Here is a 17193-nt window from a genome sequence, read left to right as displayed (position 1 = left end):
ATTTCTGTCATTTAATTTCTTACAATCTAAGTTTCCTGCCAATTTTACTTTCTGCAATCCCAATTTCAATTCTGATTTTGCTTAACTAGAATAATTCTCCAATTAACATTGATCAACCAACCAATCCCTGTGGAATTCGACCTCACTCTACAGTGAGTTCTTACTTGACGACAAACCAGTGCACTTGCCGATAGGAAATTATTGAGAGACACTTTTTGAGTGAATCAAGTTTATGGTGCCGTTGCTGGGGATTGGTTTTGTATTGACAATTACTAAATTGGAGGATAACTAGATTGAGCACTTTTCTTTTCTTTCGATTAATTGAAATTTTAATTTCAGCTGTTCATTTTCGTTTTTCTGCAGTTTTAGTTGTTTTTCTTTGATTTTCTTTATTCTCTTACTTTCCAGCAAGCTAACCCACTAACTATTTGATAAATTGGTCTAACCAAGCTAACTATACTCTATTTTAGTGGACTCTGCATTTGCTATTTCTTATACTTGTTCATTATATGACAGGTAGAAGAGAGGTTTCAACCTCCTTTGATAGTAAACCGGAATGAACCTTCCTGAGATTAAGGAGGGAAGCAAGAGGAAAAAGGGTTGTTTGTGCATAAGAAGAGGAGGAATACTTAGATATAACCATGGAGGATGATATGGAAAACCATCATGAAGGAGAGGTGAATAATCATGCCAGAAGAGGTGCAACCAACCCTGTGGGACAAGAGAGGAGAGTTCTGGGCTCCTACATCAATCTAAACTCAGGAAACTATGGTAGTAGCATTCAAAAGCCAACTATCCATGCTAATAATTTCGAATTGAAGCCTCAGCTCATAACTCTTATGCAAAACAACTGTTCTTTTGGAGGAAATGCCCAAGAGGACCCTAATGAGCATCTCACTAAATTCCAAAGGATATGTGACACAGTTAAATCTAATGGTGTTCCCCTTGACACCTATAGATTGCTACTGTTTCCATTTTCTTTGAGGGACAAAGCATCAAAATGGCTAGAATCATTTCCCAAGGAAAGCTTGACAACCTGGGAAGATGTAGTGAATAGATTCTTAACAGGGTTCTACCCTCTACAAAAAGTAAACAGGCTGAGAACTGAAGTACAGACATTCAGACAGCAGGATGGTGAAACTATTTATGAAGCATGGGAGAGGTTCAAGGATTTGACAAGAAAATTCCCCCTGATATGTTTAATGAGTGGGTGCAACTTCATATCTTTTATGAAGGGCTGAATTGTGAATCAAAGAAAGCTGTAGACCACTCATCTGGAGGTTCCCTTAATAAGAAGAAGACCATTGAAGAAGCCATTGATGTTATAGAGATAGTGGCTGACAATGAGTATTTTTATGCCTCAGACAGAAGCAACAACAGGGGAGTCTTGGAATTAAACCATATGGATACAATCTTGGCCCAGAATAAGATGATCACCAAGCAACTTGCTGAATTGACCAAGAAAATATAGAAGAATCAGGCTGCAGCTATCCACACTCATCCATCACCTCAAGAAGAGTTGGACACAGAAGAAGGAGTTAACTGGGAGGAAGCTAATTATCTAGGAAATTCATCAAGGCAAGCTTAGGATCCATATTCTAAAACATATAACTCTGGTTGGAGGAACCACCCAAACTTTGGGCAGGGGAACTAAACCAGTATAACTACTCTACTCACTAACACTCCAACCAAAAACCATACCAGACCACGTAAAATACTTATTCACAGCCACCATACCAATGCCACAATAACCACTCTCAACACCCCAATTTCAACCAACCATCACCACATGATGATGACAGAATGTCCAAAATGGAAGCTATGCTTGCAAATCTTTGCAATGAGTCTAAAGACATGAAAAAATTCAAGGAAGAAGTGAGAGGTAGCATAAAAATCCAAGGGGAGGTTATTAAGAATCTCGAATCTCAGGTAGTACATCTTTCACAGCAGATTCCGAAGTCCACTGATAGTTTTCCAAGTGATACTGAGAAAAATCCAAGAGGGGAACTAAAGAATGTGAGATGGGAAGAGTGTAAGCCAGTTACTCTTGCAAATGAAGAAATCCTGGAAGAAGATACCAGCTAGCCAACAGAGGATAGCCAAGAAAGTTCCCAGAGCAACTTGGAGAAAAAGGAACAAGGAACTGGGTCTGTACAAAGAAAAGAATCAACAAGGAAGGAAATTCCGGAACCTTATGTGCCAAAGGCACCATTTCCTCAGCGACTCAGGGGAGGGGAGAAAGAAAGGTCATATTCAAGATTCCTAGATATGTTTGCATCTCTCCGTGCCAACATCCCTTTTATCAAAACTCTCCAACAAATGCCTACATACATCAAGTGTATGAAAGAGCTACTGACCAAGAAAGGAACCTTAAAAGGGGGACAAATAGTAACAATGAACAAGGAATGTAGTGCCCTCATCAAGAAAGACGTACTCCTGAAGAAAAAAGATTCAGGGAGCTTTCATATTTCCTGTGCCATAGGAGAGACAAAAATTGACAAAAGATTTTTTGATCTAGGAGCTAGCATAAATGTGATGCCTCTATCTCATATGAAGAAGTTGCAAATCAATGAGCTGAGATCCACGGATGTAATCATCCAATTGGCAGATAAAACTCAGAAGTAGGTCGAAGGAGTAGTCGAAAATGTATTGGTGAAAGTAGGAAACTACTTCTTCCCTACTGACTTTGTTGTTCTGGAGATGGAGGAAAGTTACCTCCATCCCATTATTCTGGGGAGACCATTTCTAGCCACTGCTAGAGCGTTGATAGATGTGGAACAAGGAGAGTTAATTCTGAGAATACATTATGAACATCTCACCTTCCATGTTGATGATCACAGCAACATGTGCACAAAGAAAAGCAACAGTGAATTAGCAGCTGAACCCCTAAAACAGTCCTTGCTGAACAAACAAGAATTTTAAGAGATACAGCAACCAAGAGAACTCAAGAAAGAACTGAAGCCACAAGAGTGGGGAAGAGCAGCTAACGAGGAACTCCCTGATACAATAATCACTGGAGCACTACTGGAAGAAGAGAAAAGAGTTGTGAAGAAATTGCCAAGAGGATGGAGAAATAAGAAAATTCCTACAGAATATTTTTTTCCTGGAAACAAGGTGATATTAGCCCACCATCCATTAATCTCAACACAGCTTCCGACACTTCCATCTCAGTTACCCCAAGTGTTCACAGTCAAAAGGTCCTTTCCTTAGAACATGTAGAAATCATCAAGGAATCAAGTGGAGAAAGCTTCACTGTGAGGGGAGAAGATTTGAGGCATTACAATCCGCCCTAACAGTAAACCAACTGTCAAGCTAATGACGTTAAAGAAGCGCTCCATGGGAGGTAGCCCATGATTTAGTTTTCTTGTTTTTAATGCTTCAGTAGGAATAATAATTGTTGCTCTAACATAAATTCAAGCTCTCATAGACATATTTGACAACTAACCATGACATTGTGAAGCATATGATCCAATTCTAAGTTTGTTGTGCCTACAGGCACACTAAGATACCTTTCAAAAATGATGGTCATATTGCCATTTTGACATGTGTCAAGGAGTTTTCTTGGGGTATATAGCCAAACATTAAGTTTGGTGTTCCATGTATTGTAAGAACAAGTCATGAGAGTCAAATTTCCTTTGAGTCTTGAAATTCATGAAAGTGCAACCATGTTTATAAATTTTAGTTCATGTTTAGAAATAGAAAAATAAAGTAATTCTCATGATGTTCAACCCACGGTGACACTAATCCCTTTGAGTTTCAATGACATTACTTGGAGGAAGTAACACTTTGAACCATATAGCCAAACACTAAGTTTGGTGTCCTCCAAGACTATATAAGAGCACAAAAGGAGTCACGGCTGGATGAACAATCATGAAGAATACTGGTCAAAGTTTTAATTTTAAATTTAAGCATTGCTTGCCATGTATTTACCGCCACCTATTGTAATTCTTTTCTTTGTTTTAACATGATGGATAGGTATGCAGAGAATAGCTTGATGAAAGGGACAAGACAATGAATGGTAAAGCTAGCATGATGACAAAAGTAGATCACATGGCTTGGAAGGTTGCTTCGTAAGGATAAAAATATACTCATCCTTGGAAGAAGCCCTTAGAAGACCGACCCCACATGCTTAATGAAGAGGCGACTTTTGTCCTCATTAATCTTTACATGCAAAACATTCATTCTAAACCTTTCAAGGAACATCCTGACCATCCAATCTTCATTAAAGTTTGCTATAAATAGCTTCACTTTGACCAAGCCTCAGGACTAAAGTTTTTACACTTCTTGTACTCTAAAAAATCAGCTCTTGTATTCTCTAAAACCAAGACTCAACAACCGTGTTCTTTGTGCAACAAAGCATCTTTGTTCACTTGCTTCTATAATACTACCTTGTCTTCAAACCACTTATCCACCGAGAGTGCATCACACTAGCCATCCCTCTTCATAAACCTTCAACCCCTACTTGGGTAACCATCAAGGAAGATATGGCATCTTCTTTAAGTTTCAAAAGAAGGAGAGGAAATGAACCTATTACTGAAGCAAGTGAAAATGACTATGATCGATGGAAGTTCAGATCATGGATCCACCAAATGCAACTTGGGTGGATGAATGATAAAAAGATATATCCAGAAATCTCTTTCTAGCTACCTGAGGATGGATGCCTAGAAATAAGAGCCAAGATCAGAAAGAGAAAATGGGAAGAGCTGACCTCACCGATCACCAGGATTAATGCAAACATCCTAAGAGAATTTTATGCTAACACTGCAAGGCTAGATATGATCGAAGCCCCAACGTACAAGAGTTATGTATGAGGTGTGGAAGTAGACTTTAGTCCGAAGACCATTATGAAGGTCTTAGGACTAAGGGCAGCACATTTTGATGAGCTAGGGTACCAAGAAAGAGTGAATGGGAACCCAGATTATGATAAAATCTCTAGTGATATCTGTGTGGTGAATACTGACTGGTAGAGGGACAATCAAGGAGGGCACAAGTTCTTGAAAAGGGGAGATCTCATCCCTGAAGCAAAAGGTTGGTATGAACTTATAAAGAGATTAATTCTAGGCATAGTGAACACCTCGGAAGTTAACAAGCAAAAGGCTGTCATGCTATACTGTATAATGGTGGGAGGAGAGATAAAAGTTCACGAGATCATTTCAAATGATATTCAAAAGGTTGTAGAGAAAAATTCTGCTGAAGCTTGGCTCTATTACCCAAGCACCATTATGCGGTTATGCATGAAGGCCAGAGTGCCACTGGAGGATGAAAACCCAACATGGCTGCATCCTGGCATGCCTATGACCCTCGAAAGGATGATGAATGTCACAGAGGCACAACAAAGTCGAAGACCACAAAGGAGGCGAAGGAGAAAGGAACCACGGGAGGAAGAAGAACAAGAAGAAGAACAAGAAGAAGAACAAGAAGAAGAACAAGAAGAAGAGCAACAATTCTAATCACAAACCAACATGGACATGTACCGGATGCAAGAAGCAATTGAAAGGCTATCCAAATAGTACATGAAAGTTCAAGAGAAACAAGAAGAAGTCCATTCACAATACATGAGAGCTCAAGAGAGATAAGAGGAGTTTCAGTTGAGAATGATGAGTCAGCAGAGAGATTTTGCGTCAAGATCTCTAGTTCTGCAAAGAGAACAGCTTCACAATTTCAAGAATCTTTCAACCATCTTGTCCAACTTCAAGTTGATAATATGAGAGCTTTCAAGGAATTCACGACTCTTCAGGATGCAAGATATAAAGTTCAAGCTTATTACAACATAAATTCTCAGATCAAGCTCAACTACATTACGGAACATCTACATAGTCTGAACCCAGCATTTCCAATTTATGATCAATACTTCAAGGAAAGAAGTGACATAGAAGTAGACAAAGCAATACGCCTTGAAGACAGTGTGGAAGAGACAATGAAGAAAGCTGGATTCTGGACAAAGTTAAAGGGAAAAGGCAAGGGAGAAACTACTAAGTGAGCAAGCGAGAAGAAGAAGAAAGACAAACAGGATAAAAAATGAAAGGTGGACTTGCTCCTTGGTCATTCTATTCAATAAAGAAAGAACATGTTTGTTTTAGTTAATAGTTAACTTTTAGTTTAAATTGTTTTGCATTCTGTGGTGTTTAACTTTGCAATAAGTGTGCTAGTCTATATGTGTGTATTTTCACTTTCACTAGTTTAAATGGTTGTTTTGTCCCCTGAGTCTTTTCAATTTGAATAAAAGAAATGATTGAACAGAAGTGGAATAGTTCTTTTTTGCAAGGAAGTGAAATAACAGTAAGTGGTGGTATATATGTCTGATTGTGTAGTTGCTCACTTATAATGAATAAAAGGATAAACTATCTCCCTTTTTAGTGTAAACTAGCATGATGTCTATGAATCTTAGCAAATAAAAGTCCTTGGATGAAAGAAAAACAAATAGAAAGAAAGAAAAAGAAAAGCCAAAAGTGGCAACAAAAATAGAAGAAAGCAAAGAATAAGGCTAGACACCAATAGCTTGGACCTTAGGACATATGCTTGTGGTGTCTTTGTACTAGGATCTGCTTGGATGATTAGGTTCTATGGAGTGCCTTAACACTTGGTAACTTGGGTTAACTAACCCAGGATTATCAACCGAAAATCCATTATCAAGAGCAACTTAGTTACAAGGCATTTAGTAACCCAAAGAGGTGCTGGGCACCACTATCTTAAGAAGAATTGTGAGCCAAGAGTTTGTAGTGAATATGTGTTGAGTACAAATAAGCTAAGAAGTTGCTACAACACATGACACTGAGCTGCTAGAATTAAAGAATAAGTATACAAAAAAGAAAAAAAAAGAAAAGCAATTACCAAGGATGAGTGAAAAATAAGAGAGGTCATAGCAGTATGTTAGTTGATGCTTAAAGAAGACATTCTATTCCTAAGAATCAATAAGAAGTGAGTTACTGCATTGTCTGCATAAAACCCCATAAACTACTAATAATGACTTGCTGATATGAACATCACTTCCTGTTTCATTCTTTCATCTCAATAATTCAGTGCTTGCGTAGGGACAAGCAAGATTTAAGTTTGGTGTTGTGATGCCAGGGAATCTTAGGCTAGTTTCACTAGCCTTTTTCTTTGTTTCTAATAGGTTTTATGCACTTTCTCAATTTTTAAGTAAGAAATTGGGGTAGAAATTCATGTATGCCTAGATTCATCTAAGCATAGTTAATTTGATGCAATTTCATGAGAATTATGTTATAAATACTTGTGTGCTAAGAATGATGAGAATTCTCATGACTTTAGCAAAGCTTTGATGCATGTATTGGTTGATGATAGGTGAAGGAAAGCATTGAAGGAAGTTGAAGAATGAGCATGGAGAAGATAAAGGAGTAGCAATGTTGGTGGCAAAGTTGGACCACCAATGTTGCCTCAAATGTTGAGAAAGAAGCAGAGCAAGATTTTGCATAATCTGCTGGTGCCCACATTGGAGGGAACGTTGGAAATCCAACATTACCACCAACGTTGTGAATAAATGAGCTTTCTGGAGATTTTGAAAATCTGTAGCGACGCGCACGCGTACAGTACGCGTACGCGTGGATTGGAAATTCTGGCAATCCACGTGCACGCGTAGTGGATGCATACGCATGGATGGGCAACGTTGGACCTCAAACGCTACCTCAAATGTTGGTGGCCAACGTGCGCAAATGTGATCTCAAAATTCTGAATTTGAAAACGCACAACAACGCACACGTGTCTATGGCGCATACGCGCAGACTGGACTTTTGAGAATCCACGCGCACGCATACAGTACGCGCACACGTGGATAAGCCAACGTTAGAGGGAATGTTGCCATTCCAATGCTAAGGCCAACATCTTCTAAATGTGTTTAAAACTGAAAAATGGGAATTTTGCATCCACGCGTGAATGCGCATTCTGACCCCAATGGCGCAAATGTGCAAGGCACGCGTACGCGTGGGTAGAAGAACGTTGGCACTCCAACGTTGAGTCAAACGCCAATGACAGCAAGTATATCTGGTTTTTAAGAAAGGCATTTGAGTTAACGTTGGCCATCAAACGTTGACTCCAACTTGAGCACCATGACTTTGCAATTCAAACAGATCTCTTCTCAACAGCAAGGGAGACCAATTGGAGCAACTTCAACCCAATTCCATCAAGGCAAAATCCCAATTCAGTGATTGAAGATCAATGGAAGAAAGTGTATAAATAGTTTAGAATTTAAGTTTGAAGGGACTTTTACTTTTATTTTTTTTTACTTTAGTTGGGAACACTCTGCCAGTTTAAATTTTTGGCAATTCTGCAATGTATCTTTCACTTCCATTTTCTATTTTGAGAGCTATGAATAACTAAACCCCTTTAATTGGGTTAGGGAGCTCTATTGTAATTCAATGGATCAATAGTAGTTTTCATCTTCTTCTCCTTTCTTTTCTCTTGATTGTTGTTAGAAAGCTTTCGGTCTTAATTCAATTGGATAGTTGTCTCGACAAAGAAGCTATCCATAATTGGAATTCTTCGGATCCTTGAGAGAGGGATGAAGAATTCATGCTAGAATTGCTTTCTCACATTGGATTAGATTGGGGGTTGGATGGATATTGTGACATTTAATCCTACCAATACTTTGATCTATGAGTTTGTGTGGTATAATCAGTGACCGAACTTCAACTCTTCCCATGAGAAATTAAATCAAGACATTGGGCAATTGTTCATGCTTAAAGAGATTGGTGAGCCAAGACATTGGGATCCAATCATCTAAGATTGCCAAGCAATGTAAATGAATGCATTGATTGAGGAAGAGGTGAAAATGATTGGATCCGGAGAATTCAATATCTCCTAAAACCCAATGAATCCCCTACTCTGATCTTACCCATTCTTTTATATTCAGCTTCTTTAATTTCATGCTTAATCCCCATTCCCATTTAATTTCTTGCAATTTAAGCTTTCGTTATTTTATTTCCAGTAATTTAATTTCTGTCATTTAATTTCTTGCAATCTAAGTTTTTTGCCAATTTTACTTTCTGCAATCCCAATTTCAATTCTGATTTCGCTCAACTAGAACAATTCTCCAATTAACATTGATCAACCAACCAATCCCTGTGGGATTCGACCCCACTCTACAGTGAGTTTTTTACTTGACGATAAACATGGTGCACTTGCAGGTAGGAAATTGTTGAGACACAATTTTTGAGTGAATCAGTAGTCCATTGTACTTGGGGAGCAAGTTGATTGTGCCGGTCTTAAGCTCAAAATTTGGATCCAAAGCTGGATACCGGATTTGTATTGGTTGCAAGTTAATGTCAGGAGCTCCGGCTTCCCTTAATGTGATTCTACGAGGTGGATCCGCCATGGTGTCGTCACCTGAGTCACTCACAGAGATTTCAGCACTCCCCACAGATGAATATAAGGTTTCCTCATTGATTGATGAATAATGGTCAAGGATTGATGGTGATAGTGAATTGGAGTGCTCTTCAAGCAAGCTCGATTTACTATTCCTGAACGCTAGCCGGCACCGAGCTTGCCTAATATGAGTTAAAGTTCTTTCTATTTTCGGATCAAAAGGGGCCAAGCTCGGGTCTGGAAGCGATTGTGTCATTCAACTGAGGAAGCAATAGAAGCAAGCAATTATGAAAAGCAAAACAAGAATAGACAAATAAACATAAACCAACCTAACAATTAACAACTACCAAGACTAGCTAGATAGGAACAATATCTAAAAATTAGTACCAGGTAGCAAACAAGAACCAAATATTCACACTATTTACATATTCACAACAACCAAAATTTTAGCACTCATTGCACTTGAAGTGACTCCCCGGCAACGGCGCCAAATTTGATGCCGGCCGGATTCACCGTCAATCTAGGTTTTCACAAATTAGAATCTTATCGTTGAAGGTATAGCCTAGACCAACGATCAATCCACCACATCAAATGTTTAATCTAAAGATATGTCACAATTCAAAACCAATTCAATTCCAGGAATTTCAATTCCCGGGCAGTCTCCCAAGGACACTTGAGACCAATGAGTGTGCAATCTTGGTTGTGAGGATCGTGGGGTTTGCAATGAAGAGATAAACATATAAAGCAATGAAAGAACATGAAAAATTGTAATAAATGAACTAATAAAGGAATTAATGAAGTAACCATGCAATATAGACAAGTAAAGTGTAAAAGGAACTAATGTAAATGTGTATAAAGGAATTGAAGCATAAAGGGCATCTTGGCTTGGAGTGAGCTAAGGGTTCTTTCCTTGTTGGAACCACAACCATCCCAACTAGAATGGATCAATCTCATTTGATCAACTCTTACATCGGAAAGAAAGTTAAATGAGCATAAATGTTCTTAACCCACAAATCCTAAATTACTTGCTAATTAACTTAGCAACAACATAACGTTAGTGGGAACAAGAACGATTAACAATCCAAAATTGACACTAAATGTTGGACATTCCAACTCTAGGAACCCAATTGCTCACTTTTTCCAAGCCAAGAGATAGAAAACTAGCCCAAAATCATGCTTGACATTTTGTCAAACACTTGGTGGGCAAAAAACTTAAACATGGGAAAAATGAGAAAAAGCTTGAAACCAAAAGCAACAAATGATCTCAATCAATAATGAAGACTCAAGAAAGCATGTAACAATCATCAATCATCAATTTCATCAACAAGAAATGGAAATTGCAAAGGAGAAGTGAAATTGTACTATAACTTGAATTATAAGAAAGTGTAAGAACAATGTAACTATAAAGAGTAACAGCAAGAGATACTTATGATGAGCGGATAATTTATACGCTTTTTGACATTGTTTTTAGTATGTTTTTAGTAGGATCTAGTTACTTTTAGGGATGTTTTCATTAGTTTTTATGTTAAATTCACATTTCTGGACTTTACTATGAGATTGTGTGTTTTTCTGTGATTTCAGGTATTTTTTGACTGAAATTGAGGGACTTGAGCAGAAATCAGATTCAGTGGTTGAAGAAGGACTGTTGATGCTGTTGGATTCTGACCTCCCTGCACTCAAAGTAGATTTTCTGGAGCTACAGAACTCGAAATGGCACGCTTTCAATTGCGTTGGAAAGTAGACATCCAGGGCTTTCTAGCAATATATAATAGTCCATACTTTGGCCAAGAATAGACGACGTAAACTGGCATTCAACGCCAGCTTTCTGCCCAAATCTAGCGTCCAGCGCCAGAAAAGGAGCCAAAACCAGAGTTGAACGCCCAAACTGGCACAAAAGCTGGCGTTCAACTCCAAGAAGAACCTCTACACGTGCAACACTCAAGCTCAGGCCAAGCACACACCAAGTGGGCCCCAGAAGTGGATTTATGCATCAATTACTTACTTCTGTAAACCCTAGTAGCTAGTTTATTATAAATAGGACCTTTCACTATTGTATTAGTCGTCTTTTTGACCATCTTTGGATTACCTTATGATCCTTTGATCACGTTTTGGGGGCTGGCTATCTCGGCCATGCCTGGACCTTTCACTTATGTATTTTCACGGTAGAGTTTCTACACTCCATAGATTAAGGTGTGGAGCTCTGCTGTTCCTCAAAGATTAATGCAAAGTACTACTGTTTTCTATTCAATTCATCTTATTTCGCTTCTAAGATATTCAGTCGTACTTCAATCTGAATGTGATGAACGTGACAATCATCATCATTCCCTATGAACGCGTGCCTGACAACCACTTCCGGTCTACCTTCGACTAAATGAGTATCTCTTAGATCTCATAATCAGAATCTTCGTGGCGTAAGCTAGAATGATGGCGGCATTCAAGAGAATCCGGAAAGTCTAGACCTTGTCTGTGGTATTCCGAGTAGGATTCAATGAATGAATGACTGTGACGAGCTCCAAACTCGCGATTGCAGGGCGTTAGTGACAGACGCAAAAGGATAGTAAATCCTATTCCAGCATGATCGAGAACCGACAGATGAATAGCCGTGCCGTGACAGGGTGCGTTGACCATTTTCACTGAGAGGATAAGATGAAGCCATTGACAAGGGTGATGCCTCCAGACGATTAGCCGTGCCGTGACAGGGCATTGGATCATTTTCCCGAGAGATGACCGAAAGTAGCCATTGACAGTGGTGATGTATCACATAAAGCCAGCCATGGAAAGGAGTAAGACTGATTGGATGAAGATAGCAGGAAAGCAGAGGTTCAGAGGAACGAAAGCATCTCCATTCGCTTATCTGAAATTCTCACCAATGAATTACATAAGTATTTCTATCCTTACTTTATGTTTTATTTACATAATATATTGTAGCCCATATGAGTCAACTTAACTGAGATTTACAAGGTGACCATAGCTTGCTCCATACCAACAATCTCCGTGGGATTCGATCCTTACTCACGTAAGGTATTACTTGGACGACCCAGTGCACTTGCTGGTCAGTTACACGGAGTTTGGCATCATGTTTTGGCGCCATTTCCAGGGAAAGAAAGAGCAATGAACTTTACATAATTAAAGTGTAATCATGATTCCGCGTACCAAGTTTTTGGCGCCGTTGCCGGGGATTGTTTGAGTTTGAACAACTAACGGTTCATCCTGTTGCTCAGATTAGGTAATTTTCTTTTTGTTTTCTTTTCAAAAATTTTTCAAAAATATTTCAAAATTTTCTCAGCTGTTTTCGAAAAAAATTTTAGATTCAAAAATTTTAAGAATGAATTCTAGTGTTTCATGAAGCATGTGAAGCCTGGCTGGCTGTAAAGCCATGTCTAAATTCTTTTGGACTGAGGCTTCCAACCATCAGCTGTTATATGACTGTAGGGTATGTCAGGCATGTCATGTCTGAATTACATGCTGAAGCTTGGCTGGCCATTGGCCATGTCTAGTGTTTTGGACCGGAGCTTTCATTGAAAGCTTGGCTGGCTAGTGAGCCATGTCTAATTCCTGGACTGAAGCTTTGGACTAAGAATGCAAGATTCCTGGAATTCATATTAAAAATTTTGGAATCCTTATTTTCCTTTTTCAATTAATTTTCGAAAAAAAAATCCAAAAAAAATTAGAAAATCATAAAAATCAAAAATATTTTTCTGTTTCTTGTTTGAGTCTTAAGTCATATCATAATTTTGGTGTCACTTGCATATGCATCTTGCATTTTTCAAAAATTTCATGCATTCATAGTGTTCTTCATGATCTTCAAGTTGTTCTTGGTGAGTCTTCTTGTTTGATCTTGATGATTTTTTGTTTTGTGTTGTATGTTGTTTTTCATATGCATTCTTGAATTCTTAGTGTTTAAGCATTAAAGAATTCTAAGTTTGGTGTCTTGCATGTTTTCTTTGCATTAAAAATTTTTCAAAATTGTGTTCTTGATGTTCATCATGATCTTCATAGTGTTCTTGGTGTTCATCTTGACATTCATAGTGTTCTTGCATGCATTCCTTTTTTTGATTCAAAAATAAAAGAGAAAAACATGGAAATGATGTTTTTAATTTCTTCTCTCTCCTCATTAAAAATTCAAAAAAAAAAATATATCTTTCCCTTTTTCTCTCTCATAAATTCGAAAATTTGAGTTGACTTTTTCAAAAATTTTAAAAAAAAAAATCTAGTTGTTTTCATGAGTCAAATCAAATTTTCAATTTGAAAATCCTATCTTTTCAAAAATCTTTTTCCAAAAATCAAATCTTTTTCAAAATTCTTAGTTATTTTCGAAAATTCCAAAAATCTTTTTCAAAAATCTTTTTCTTATTTTTATATCAAATTTTCGAAAATAACATAATCAATTAATGTTTTGATTCAAAAATTTGAAGTTTGTTACTTGCTTGTTAAGAAAGATTCAAACTTAAAGTTCTAGAATCATATCTTGTGATTTCTTATGAATCAAGTCATTAATTGAGATTTTAAAAATCAAATCTTTTTCAAAATTAATTTCTAAAATATCTTCTTATCTTACCTTTTTCAAAAAGTTGGTTTCAAAATATCTTTTCTAACCTCCTAACTTCTTATCTTTTCAAAAATTTGTTTCAACTAACTAACTAACTTTTTGTTTGTTTCTTAACTTTTTCAAAACTACCTAACTAACTCTCTCTCTCTAATTTTCGAAAATATCTTCCCTCTTTTTCAAAAATTTCTTTTTAATTAACTAATTATTCTTATTTTTATTTTTGATTTTAAAAATTTTCAAAAAATACTAACATTTTTCAAAAACCATTTTCGAAAATCACTAACTCTTTTTCAAAAATTATTTTCGAAAATACCTTCTCTCTCATCTTATTCTATTTATTTATTCATCTACTAACATCTCATCTCACATCTCAACCCTCCTCACAGTTGTGTTTCTTCCATTATATTACATTCTTTGTCTCCCCCTCTTCTTCCACTCACAAAGGGATCCCTATACTGTGGTATAAAGGATCTCTATTATTATTATTATTTTTCTGTGCCCTCTTCTTTGTCATATGAGCAGGAGCAAGGATAAGAACATTCTTGTGGAAGCAGATCCAGAACCTGAAAGGACTCTGAAGAGAAAACTAAGAGAAGCTAAATTACAACAATCAAGAGATAACCTTTCAGAAATTTTCGAACAGGAAGAGGAGATGGCAGCCGAAAATAATAATAATGTAAGGAAGATGCTTGGTGACTTTACTGCACCTAATTCCAATTTACATGGAAGAAGCATCTCCATTCCTGCCATTGGAGCAGACAACTTTGAGCTGAAACCTCAATTAGTTTCTCTAATGCAGCAGAACTGCAAGTTTCATGGACTTCCATCTGAAGATCCTTTTCAGTTCATAACTAAATTCTTGCAAATATGTGATACTGTTAAGACTAATGGAGTAGATCCTGAAGTCTACAGGCTCATGCTTTTCCCTTTTGCTGTAAGAGACAGAGCTAGATTATGGTTGGATTCTCAACCCAAAGACAGCCTGAACTCTTGGGATAAGCTGGTCACGGCTTTCTTAGCCAAGTACTTTCCTCCTCAAAAGCTGAGCAAGCTTAGAGCTGATGTTCAAACCTTCAGACAGAAAGAAGGTGAATCCATCTATGAAGCTTGGGAAAGATACAAACAGTTGACCAAAAAGTGTCCTTCTGACATGCTTTCAGAATGGACCATCCTAGACATATTCTATGATGGTTTATCTGAGCTATCAAAGATGTCACTGGACACTTCTGCAGGTGGATCCATTCACCTAAAGAAAACGCCTGCAGAAGCTCAAGAACTCATTGACATGGTTGCTAATAACCAGTTCATGTACACTTCTGAGAGGAATCCCGTGAGTAATGGGACGCCTATGAAGAAGGGAGTTCTTGAAGTTGATACTCTGAATGCCATATTGGCTCAGAATAAAATATTGACTCAGCAAGTCAATATGATCTCTCAGAGTCTGAATGGAATGCAAGCTGCATCCAACAGTACTCAAGAGGCATCTTCTGAAGAAGAAGCTTATGATCCTGAGAACCCTGCAATAGAAGAGGTAAATTATTTAGGTGAACCTTATGGAAACACCTATAACTCATCATGGAGAAATCATCCAAATTTCTCATGGAAGGATCAAAAGCCTCAACAAGGCTTTAATAATGGTGGAAGAAACAGGTTTAGCAATAATAAACCTTTTCCATCATCCACTCAGCAACAGACAGAGAACTCTGAACAAAATACTTCTAATTTGGCAAACTTAGTCTCTGATCTGTCTAAGGCTACTGTAAGTTTCATGAATGAAACAAGATCTTCCATTAGAAATTTGGAAGCACAAGTGGGCCAGCTGAGTAAAAGGATCACTGAAATCCCTCCCAGTACTCTCCCAAGCAATACAGAAGAGAATCCAAAAGGAGAGTGCAAGGCCATTGACATAAGCACCATGGCCGAACCTGTGAGGAGAGGAGAGGACGTGAATCCCAAGGAGGAAGACCTCCTGGGACGTCCAGTGATCAATAAGGAGCTTCCCTCTGAGGAACCAAAGGACTCTGAGGCTCATACCATAGAGATTCCATTGAACCTCCTTATGCCCTTCATGAGCTCTGATGAGTATTCCTCTTCTGAAGAGAATGAGCATGTTACTGAAGAGCAAACTGCCAAGTTTCTTGGTGCAATCATGAAGCTGAATGCCAAATTATTTGGCATTGATACTTGGGAAGTTGAACCTCCCTTGTTCATCAATGAACTAAGTGATCTGGATCAACTGACATTGCCTCAGAAGAGACAGGATCCTGGAAAGTTCATAATACCCTGCACCATAGGCACCTTGATCTTTAAGGCTCTGTGTGACCTTGGCTCAGGAATAAACCTCATGCCCCTCTCTGTAATAGAGAAACTGGGAATCTATGGGGTGCAAGCTGCTAAAATCTCATTAGAGATGGCAGACAGTTCAAGAAAACAGGCATATGGACAAGTAGAGGACGTATTAGTAAAGGTTGAAGGCCTTTACATCCCTGCTGATTTCATAGTCCTGGATACTGGAAAGGAAAAGGATGAATCCATCATCCTAGGAAGACCTTTCCTGGCCACAGCAAGAGCTGTGATTGATGTTGACAGAGGTGAAATAGTCCTTCAATGGAATGAGGACTCCCTTGTGTTTAAAACTCAAGGATCTCCCTCTGCAACCATGGAGAGGAAGCATGAAAAGCTTCTCTCAAAGCAGAGTCAACCCAAGCCCCCACAGTCAAACTCTAAGTTTGGTGTTGGGAGGCCACAACCAAACTCTAAGTTTGGTGTTGAACTCCCATATCCAAACTCTAAGTTTGGTGTTGGAGAGTTTCAACAATGCTCTGAACATCTGTAAGGCTCCATGAGAGCCCACTGTCAAGCTATTGACATTAAAGAAGCGCTTGTTGGGAGGTAACCCAATGTTTATTTATCTAATTTTGTTTTTGTTTTTCAGGTTTTATAGGTTCATGATCATGTGGAGTCACAAAATAAATAGAAAAATTGAAAACAGAATCAAAAACAGCAGAAGAAAAGTCACACCTTGGAGGAGCATCTGTTTGGCGTTCAGCGCCAGAACAGAGCATGGTTCTGGCGCTGAACGCCCAAAATGGGCAGCTTCTGGGCGCTGAACGCCAGAACAGGCATGGTTCTGGCGTTCAACGCCAGAAATGGCACACAAATGGACGTTGAACGCCCAAAATGGGCACCAACCTGGCGCTGAACGCCCAGAGTTGTGTGCAAAGGCATTTTTACATGCCTAATGGGTGCAGGGATGTAAATCCTTGAACACCTCAGGATCTGTGGACCCCACAGGATCCACTCAGGATCTGTGGACCCCACAGGAT

General features: G+C 38.3%; 2 non-coding genes across 2 annotated transcripts; both read right to left on the bottom strand.

Annotated features, from left to right (window-relative positions):
• Window positions 1-1094: 1094 nt before the first annotated feature.
• LOC112738486 (small nucleolar RNA R71) lies at window positions 1095-1201 on the bottom strand. The gene has a single exon (XR_003169444.1). It is a non-coding gene; the product is annotated as a small nucleolar RNA R71 (small nucleolar RNA).
• Window positions 1202-14915: 13714 nt separating this feature from the next.
• LOC112738649 (small nucleolar RNA R71) lies at window positions 14916-15023 on the bottom strand. Its single transcript, XR_003169596.1, has one exon. It is a non-coding gene; the product is annotated as a small nucleolar RNA R71 (small nucleolar RNA).
• Between the last annotated feature and the right edge of the window lie 2170 nt (window positions 15024-17193).

Source organism: Arachis hypogaea, chromosome 13, assembly GCF_003086295.3.
Source record: "Arachis hypogaea cultivar Tifrunner chromosome 13, arahy.Tifrunner.gnm2.J5K5, whole genome shotgun sequence".
NCBI lineage: Eukaryota > Viridiplantae > Streptophyta > Magnoliopsida > Fabales > Fabaceae > Arachis > Arachis hypogaea.
Note: the sequence above shows the minus strand (reverse complement) of the source record. Positions and strands in the feature narration are given on the sequence as shown.